The sequence below is a fragment of the Scleropages formosus genome, chromosome 10 (genome assembly GCF_900964775.1).
Source record: "Scleropages formosus chromosome 10, fSclFor1.1, whole genome shotgun sequence".
NCBI classification, from domain to species: Eukaryota; Metazoa; Chordata; class Actinopteri; order Osteoglossiformes; family Osteoglossidae; genus Scleropages; species Scleropages formosus.
In genome coordinates, this window is record NC_041815.1 from 18,773,745 (window position 1) to 18,782,233 (window position 8,489).

Below are 8,489 nucleotides of genomic sequence, written 5' to 3' on the forward strand. Positions count from 1 at the left end.
CAGACTCTGATAGGGGGAAAAAAAGAGTAAAAGACAGAGGTAAGGATGAATGACTCACAAAATACATCACTCGTAGACATATATCATGGGGTCTTGACTCATCAGACAGAGGACCTAATTCACAAACACACACATACACACCTGGATGCACAGACACAGACGAAAGCCACAAGACAGAAAGCCAACAGTTTATTTCACACAAAGACCACAGTCTCCTCATTCATGCTTCAGCCTTCTCATTTGTGAACTTTAACCATCCCATGACTACAAGTGGTTTTAAGCTTGAAATATTCTCTGAAGCATTCCAATGCCAGAAATTTTACACTTTTGCAACAAAAGAGATTTGGAAACAAATATGAAAACAAGCACTGACTGCAAAGAAGTGCAACCATTATGTTATCTTTATTAGGTTTCTATAATCATTAATCTATGTCTTTCTCCCAAACAAGATACTCTGCATGGCAATTATATCAATACAGTGAGCAAAGTAAATGTTAAACCACTACACAACACATTTTAATTTCAATTAAGCTGTGAAGGACTGATAAAGAGTTAAAGAAATTTTTCAGGTTAGGGGAGACAAGAACTTCAGAGGAGACTGCCATCCAGATTTCATCCTCAGCGGAAAACTTTCATTGACATAAGCCCTCTCTCATGACGTGCTCCATTCATTAATTTTGCACAAATTTCATTTCACCTGAGAGACTAACTAAGAAATTGCTCAAGGCACTATACTGTACCTGAAATTCAAAAATCTGCTGTGCCTGTGAGTGCTTGCTAGGAGATTTAGTGTAAAGGACTGGGAAATCCATCTGTAGAATACCTCCAACTGGGGATATACCGGGGGAGTAGAGATTATTGCTATTCCTCCTGGTTCTGTCCAAAGGAGCGCGCTTGTCAAGACAGAAAACAACATGAAATGATTAATTACAAAATAGCAAAGATGTGAAAATCCAGAAAACTCGGCTAAACCTGAGTTTTCTGAGTCTTTAGATAAAGTTTCATGCAGCTACTAGTGTGATGAACATTGGTTCATATGGTGGAAAGAAACTAACTGCACTTAAGAATCACGTGTAGACATCTATGTCTCTCTTTCTGCTAATGTAATGCACACATTGTATTTTCTAACATGTAAGTCGCTTTGGAGAAAAGCCTCTGCTAAATGAATAAATGTAAACGTGAATGTAAACCTGTTTTGAAGCTAACAGCATTGCATGTGAACTTTGTGCAAAAGACACAAACCCATCTGAAAGCAGGGCTTTGGTCACTTCCTGCTTCTCAGTTCAGATTCCATGACCAATGCCTATTCAAATTCTCCTTTTGATGCAGCCGGAAGAGCTTAACAATGCCTGCTTCCCATGAATTCTAACATTGACTTTACATGACTCCCCTGGTGATACATATGACTTTGATATAAAATTATGCATATGTCCAAATGAAATAAAAGCTCAGCAATTTATACTGTGGCAAGGGTTCCTTTAGTAAGAACCAACTCTTATGTTATTTTACTTTTTGAGAATAAAGGGACTGCTCTGCCAACACAGCCTGTCATGTATTTGCCAAGGACTACACATGTGGGGCCAATAGGTTTGGAGAGTATTGAAAGAAAAAATAAATACAATCGGGCATTTCTGGGTTATTGCCTGTGTGGAACTATCTACTCACTCGTAAAAAAAAAAGCAAGGCAGCACATTTAAAAATTAAAGATGCAAGTGTAGAATTTGATTATATTTAACTGCATGCTAATTAATCATATCATTAATCAATCATGTTAATTAATCATATCATTTTTAAAAAACACACAAACTTGTCTGGTTACAAGTCTGTGTGTTTTAAAAATTATATGATTTTTGCCTTAACTACAATGTGCATGAACACTTGTGTTACTGGTTTTGAAATCATGACAATTTCTATTCTATTAAAGAATTCTGCAGTTCATGTCTCATAATCACTGACTGTCGCATAATAAGTGGCAAACAGCAATGCATCATCTAGTCCCTAACCTACTTTACTCCTCCAAAAAACAGAATTATAATTAAGATGGAGATGATAATGGTTATATGTGCAAAAAATGCTGCTCAGCTCATTTGGTCTGAAGGTTCATTCCAACAACAAAGTAGATCCCACTAGGATAAAAACAAATTTTTTATTGCAGTCTGAGCTGCAGTGTGAAGGGAGAACATACGGGATTCATTGAGATATTTTATTTCTTCACTCTGGATAGCAAGCATTCCAGTTGATTTGCTGGAGAACATAATGCTTGTTGTGCAAGTGAGGCCTCGGAGAGACAAGTCAGTAGGTCTGCAATGAGAACATTGTGTCTGCTACCCAGAATTAAAGTCCGAAATCTTTCACGCAGTATAAACGGTTACTGTAAGCGCATTCCGTGGCATGTATCTCAGAACAAGTCACCACTATCAGTCTCTGTTCTTATAGTATGAATCCACAAACCCAGTAATGGCATTGACAGTTTCTTCTCAAACATATGTAGGCATAAGAGTGGGTAGCAAAACCTTCTAAACTAAAGGACGCCGGTTCAAAAGCCCAACTCCTACCTCCGTACCCTTGATCAAGATCAGAGTAGTTGATTTCCGATCATTACACGTTACCTTGGACAAAAGTGACAGCTAAAACACTACATACTAACTAGTTCAGGGCCACAGATCTACAAATGTGGGAGGACACATGTTACAGAGCAGTTATTTGTTTAAAGGGAAAACTGATAGGATGGGGGGAAGGGAAACTGTCTCGAGAAGAGCGTTGCAGTGTATGTCCCCTAATTTTATCTTACCATGGGCCAGTGCCCTAGTCCACAGATGTGTGCAATGCCCTGGAGTTATTCTGCTGCTTTTGAGGTGCTGCTATTCTTGTTCCAGAAGAGCTGCTGGGTTAAAGTGGTTGTACATAATGTGGGCGAGGTAAGAAGATCTCTTCGAAGGCAAACAGATGCTGGGAACCGTCCGTGACCTCAGAAAACCGCTCTGCGTGACCACAATTACCTCAACTCAGGGTCCAAGCCTAAATTCCAAAGACCCACAGAGAGATTCATTAAAAGACCATCATTGTCCAAAAGGTTTTTCATGCTCCAGTGTGGAGTGACCGCACGAAACCCACAAAAAACATATCCACTTGAATAAATTAATGGTAATGTTTACACAAAAAAAGCACTGGAAAAATAGAGAGGACAAAACCCTTCAGAGAATTAAAACTGTCACAGGGAATTCTATGAATACCAACAAAAGAAAGAAAAGAGTTTTATCAAAGTGCATTCCAGAAGGAGGGGGGGGGGGGGGGGTGTTAATAAATGGGCATATAATATGTTGTCACTGCATCTATATTATTATCCTCAGCCGTTAGTTATGTTCGAATCGTGCTGCATATTCAATATTCCACACTGACTGGTGCAAACAAAAGCTATTATTTGCACAGTAGCTGCGTCAACTTACAATACCATTAAAAAGTCCATTCATTCACTTTGTTATATCTTATTCGCAAGTAAAAAAACTGCAGTGGTGGTTGCACTGAGTACTTACCTTTACAGGTCTGTCACGCGGAGACATCAAAGAAATGGTGCGCGCGTGAGGGTGTGCGCGCGCGCGCTCGCGCGCGCGTGTCTGAGTCTACGGATGTGCTCAGATTTGCGCGGTACTCCTCGACTTCGCTCACTCAGGTGGGCTGCTCTGACTTCTCCGCGGTCTCAGCGAAGGCGACAAGCACACATTTCATCGTAGGAGGTGTAATAAAGTGTGTTTCCCACGCACTTTTGACGACGACAGAGGAAGGTGGAGAGCTGCTTTCACTCGTGAATTCCGTCCCCAAGTGAAGGGTCGCTATTGTTGGGTCCGAGGCTCCATCCCCCTTTCGCGTCTCGTCAGGAGCCTCAGTTCAGACTCAGACTCAAGAGTCACACCGCCTGTGGCTGCTGGGGTTCCTCGGCCAAACCAAACCGTACTTCGCAGAAGTGTACTAAGTTAAGTTGTGTCAATTGTAAGATTAGATGTTTCCCTACAAAAACACCTTAGGGCGCTCCAATATCGCTTTTTTTAAGCAAAAAAAAAAAAAAAAACAGAAAGGTTCTTGCCGAAAAATCTCCACTGACTGACTCATCAATATGCTCGATTCTTTTGTCCTCCTCTTCGTAACACGTTCATTTACACACAGACTGAGTGTTGCTCGCCCGGAGCTTTCGTGGAAAACGCAACACGAAGCGAACTATTATTACATAGTCTATGCTGTCGTCGCCATAAAAATCAGCTTTTAGGGCCGTTTAGCAAAGGCACTGCCGACACAGTAAACTGACACTCGCTGGACAGCGGCTCCGGTCAGCACGTGCGGCTTCCCACAGCGCGGCGGCGGAGGCGCGCGTCTCGCGCAACAGCTGCTCGCGACGCGAGTTGAACGGACGGAGCAAAGCGGCGCGGAGCGGAGCGGCTGCAGTGAGACAGCGCGTCCCCGGCTGCGGGGCTGCTGCACACTTCCTGCAGGAAAGTTAACTCCTTTAGCACTGCATTCCCGCTGGATGCCGGTGACACTGGTCGCGAGTACATTCTCGAGGGTATGACGGTCATTATGGCTCGTGTTTTAAGCGCTGGTCGGAGTGGGGGAGGGGATCTTGCTGCAGGGTCTCGGTCGGTGCACATTCCTCGGAGGCAAGTCAAGTGTTTGGAAAAATACCTCTCATTTCTTCCTATATTCATTAAAACAATAAAAACACACCTTACTGTAATACACATGCTTAAACTTAAACACATGTCACATCGGTTGCATGATTAGCATACAAGTGAAGCCAGATGAAGTTTCCAGATGAAAGGTAAGCTTAGTGCCTGGCTTGTAGGAAATAAACTTTTTTTTAATTTAATGTGCAGTTTTTAATACTCTCTTGAGTCGGAAATTTGCGATGCTGTTGTTGTTGTACAACTTGCTTTGCGTTCATGGAAAACTCAGAGAGAATTTAAAAAAAAAAAAAAAAAATGTAAGAAAACCCACAGACATTGTGGCAGTAAAATGACATAATTACGAGTCACGGCTCATCACCTTGTTCGTGACGTCACAGCGCAACTCACACCTTTTTCCCCAAGACTTTTCCCTCCTTGCAGACACGTATTAGATATACAAATGTAGACTGGTGAGTCTTCCCATGACGACATTTCCCAGGAATCTGATGATCCAACAGCTGGCCAAAAGGACAAGTTTGTAACGACTTATGGATGGAGAAAACAATCTGTCATCTAGGACATGCTTGAGCGCAGCAGAATTACAGAAGAGAATACACTGGGCACACGTTTCTTTAAAAGCTGTTTTTGTTTTTTCCCTCCGGTAACAATAAATTCGACAATAAACGTTGTCCGCACGTTGCGCCAGTTTTATGGGCAAGTGCTGACTTTAGCACCTTACAAGGAGCTTCACATGAAACGCAGTGTGCTACAACATCTTCTTGGTAAACACACACACACACACACATTTTCTGAACCGCTTGTCCCATATGGGGTCGCAGGGAACCAGAGCCTACCCGGCAACAGAGGGCGTAAGGCCGGAGGGGGAGGGAACACACCCAGGACGGGACGCCAGTCCATCACAAGGCACCCCAAGCAGGACTCGAACCCCAGACCTACTGGAGAGCAGGACCGGGGTCCAACCCACTGCGCCACCGCACCCCCTTGGTAAACACAATAACATGTTATTGTCACTCACAGTGCCGCTTGAAAGCATGTGAACTCTCTAGGGATGGTCATTATCCTTGTATAAAATATTGAAAGAAATGTATAAATTCTACATCTTAAACTTATTAAATGAATGTGATTGTGATTTACACACCCAATTGCACTTATGTACTGCACACAAATACAATGCATACATTGTATTTTCTTTGAGATGTACGTCGCTTTGGAGAAAAGTGTCTGCTAAATGAATAAATGTAAATGTTTGTGGTTTAGCCCATATATGTTGGGGTTCACTTATTTTTACACCTGCACCACCGTTTTTCTACTTCTACCGTTTGGTAGAACGGTGAAATGGGGTAATTGCACACCTATTTTGCAACATGAGAAAGACTGGTTCTGATTACATAACAATTTGTGCTAAAACTAAGGGATGCGGGGGTTCACGTATTTTCAAGCAGCACTATATGTCTGTTTTGGATGTACATTACAAACTGGCCTTATGTGGGAAATACAGGCATGAACCTCACAAACTTGTTTTTAAAAAAATTCTTCTATTAATGGCATAGTTAACTGGAGCTGATCAAGCCAACAAATGGCTGCTAAGGAGCTCTTAGAGCACATCGTTTCATGAAGCGGGCCTGCGTAGGCCGATTCGCTCCGAAGCGATCTGTGATTCACTCAATTTATTCATCTGTGGATGAAAAAGATTCCTGTTTAAGTACATGGTTACTTGCATTCAGTCCTGTGACTGGTTTCGGTAACATGACATAGTGTTCAACCACTGCTGCTCAACTGTCCACGGTGAGTGGAGCCAGACTTCCAGATTTACAACCCTGGAGGAAGAGGGGTGTGGGGAAGTGGTGGGGGGTGACACATTCCAAGCACATAGCTAACACTAACACAAACAAACAGACGCACATTCGAAGAACTACAGTGGTACAGGAGTTCACCAGCGACACTTAAAGCGGCACTTCAGTTGCAAATAGTGCTGGAAAACCTGCTGTGTCATAAACAAAAGAACCTGTAATAATAGGAAATGACTGTTTTTATTAGATTTTAACAATGTTCAATGTATATTCTATAAAAATTTTAGAGATTTTTCATGCTCCCTTTCCAAACATTATCTTGTGCTGTTACAATTTAGTTGCCTCTCACACTCGAAATCTGCAGGCAGCAGAGGAAGAAACTGCTTGCAGGAATGTTGTTTTTAAACTGGGTAAAAAAAGAGAAGCTGCTGGAGGGGCAAAGGAAAGCATAAACTTTGTGAGTGAGGTCAATTTAATTTTGAATTGTTGAAATCGGCATAGCCTCTGTTTTTAAAAATTTTGGATGCACTGAAGCATTTAATCCATTTAGATGATTAATCATAGGAACAAGTGGTTTATGAGCTGCAGTAAAGAAAAGAGAATATACAGGGTTTTCTAAGGAATATACAGCTGTCAGTACATTTCTGTTGCCAAACAGCTGACCTAGATGTATGAACTGGCTTTCTGGCTTGAGCTCATCCAAGTCTCATTATGCGAGAGGCAGCATGCAAAATGTGTACCACAAGTGGAACTATGCACAGGGTGCACAGTCTGGGGTGATTTAAATTACATAGGCGGTTGCCAGCAGAGACCGTGACATATCAAACAGCAGAGATTCCAAAACATCCCTCGCAATCTTTAGCTGATCCCAGCTCAGAGTGATCATTGCAATATTCCAAGGGCCCCCTTACGTGTCTGCTGGCTAAAGACCTTCTCTCAGTCATAAGTGACAACATCCCTTCACATCTGCATACTGGAAACTGAATGAAAGTACCAAAAGTCTGTGAAGCCCACTGACAATTATGGAAATTCTATGATAACTTTACTGAATATAGACCTTGTTTTAAACATACTGAACGGTTTATAATAACCAGTTCCATGCCCTTTTCAACAAATTATGTATAAATTAAGAAATAAACTGTGAAGGATTAAGGGGGGGTGCGGTGGTGTAGTGGGCTTGGCTGGGTCCTGCTCTCTGGCGGGTCTGGGATTCAAGTCCCGCTTGGGTGCCTTGCGATGGACTGGCGTCCCGTCCTTGGTGTGTCCCCTCCCCCTCCAGCTTTGCGCCCTGTGCTGTCGGGTTAGGCTCCGGTTCGCCGCAACCCCGCTCGGGGCAAGCCGTTTCAGACTGTGTGTGTGTGTGTGTGTGTGTGTGTGTGTGTGAAGGCTTAAGTAGTGCGCAGAAAGTAAATTAAGTCCTGTTGTAAGTTACTGAGAAGAAGTAATCATGATCATGTGTTTCAGTAGTTTGAAAGATCTTATGTTGCTGAGATTGGGGAGCTATGCAAAGTACTTAAACATTGCATTAAATAATGTCTTCACCAGACAGATATGTTGAAATAAGTCCTATCCCAAGAAAAATAAATGTTTGAGAACCCCATTTAATTATATTAATCAGTCAAGGTTTAGAACTCCCATTTTGGATCTGAGACTCCATAATTAAAAAATCAAACCAAAAATACTCTCCAAAAAAAGTAACTTAAAAATTCAAAAGTTCTGCAGTCCACTCTTACCACAGGTGACTGAGCTATCAGAGGAAGAATGGCAGTTGTGGAAGGATGGCACTTGAAAGGGATCATTGTTGGCTTGTTCAATTTTGCCAAGGAGCAAGATCGACAAGACTTTTGGAATCCTTATTTGTACACAGACAGCCAAATGCTTTTTGGCCTGAATTAAAAAAAAAAAAGAAAAACATCATGCTTGGCAAAAAGTAAACAGTGCTTTCAGCAGCAGAACCTCAACACAGCTGTCGAGATGGTGGTTGGAGTGTGATGATCTGGGACCACTTTGCTGCATTAGGGCA

The 8,489-nt window shown here is 42.2% G+C and overlaps 1 protein-coding gene across 1 annotated transcript in view; it reads right to left on the reverse strand.

The window, feature by feature from the left end:
* Window positions 1-3,975, reverse strand: part of plekhg2 (pleckstrin homology domain containing, family G (with RhoGef domain) member 2) — a 41,916-nt gene extending 37,941 nt beyond the window's left edge. Inside the window, exon 1 of the mRNA XM_018742906.2 lies at window positions 3,534-3,975. The gene's annotated coding sequence lies outside the window, so the exon portion shown is untranslated. The remainder of the gene's footprint in view (window positions 1-3,533) is intronic.
* Window positions 3,976-8,489: the final 4,514 nt, after the last annotated feature.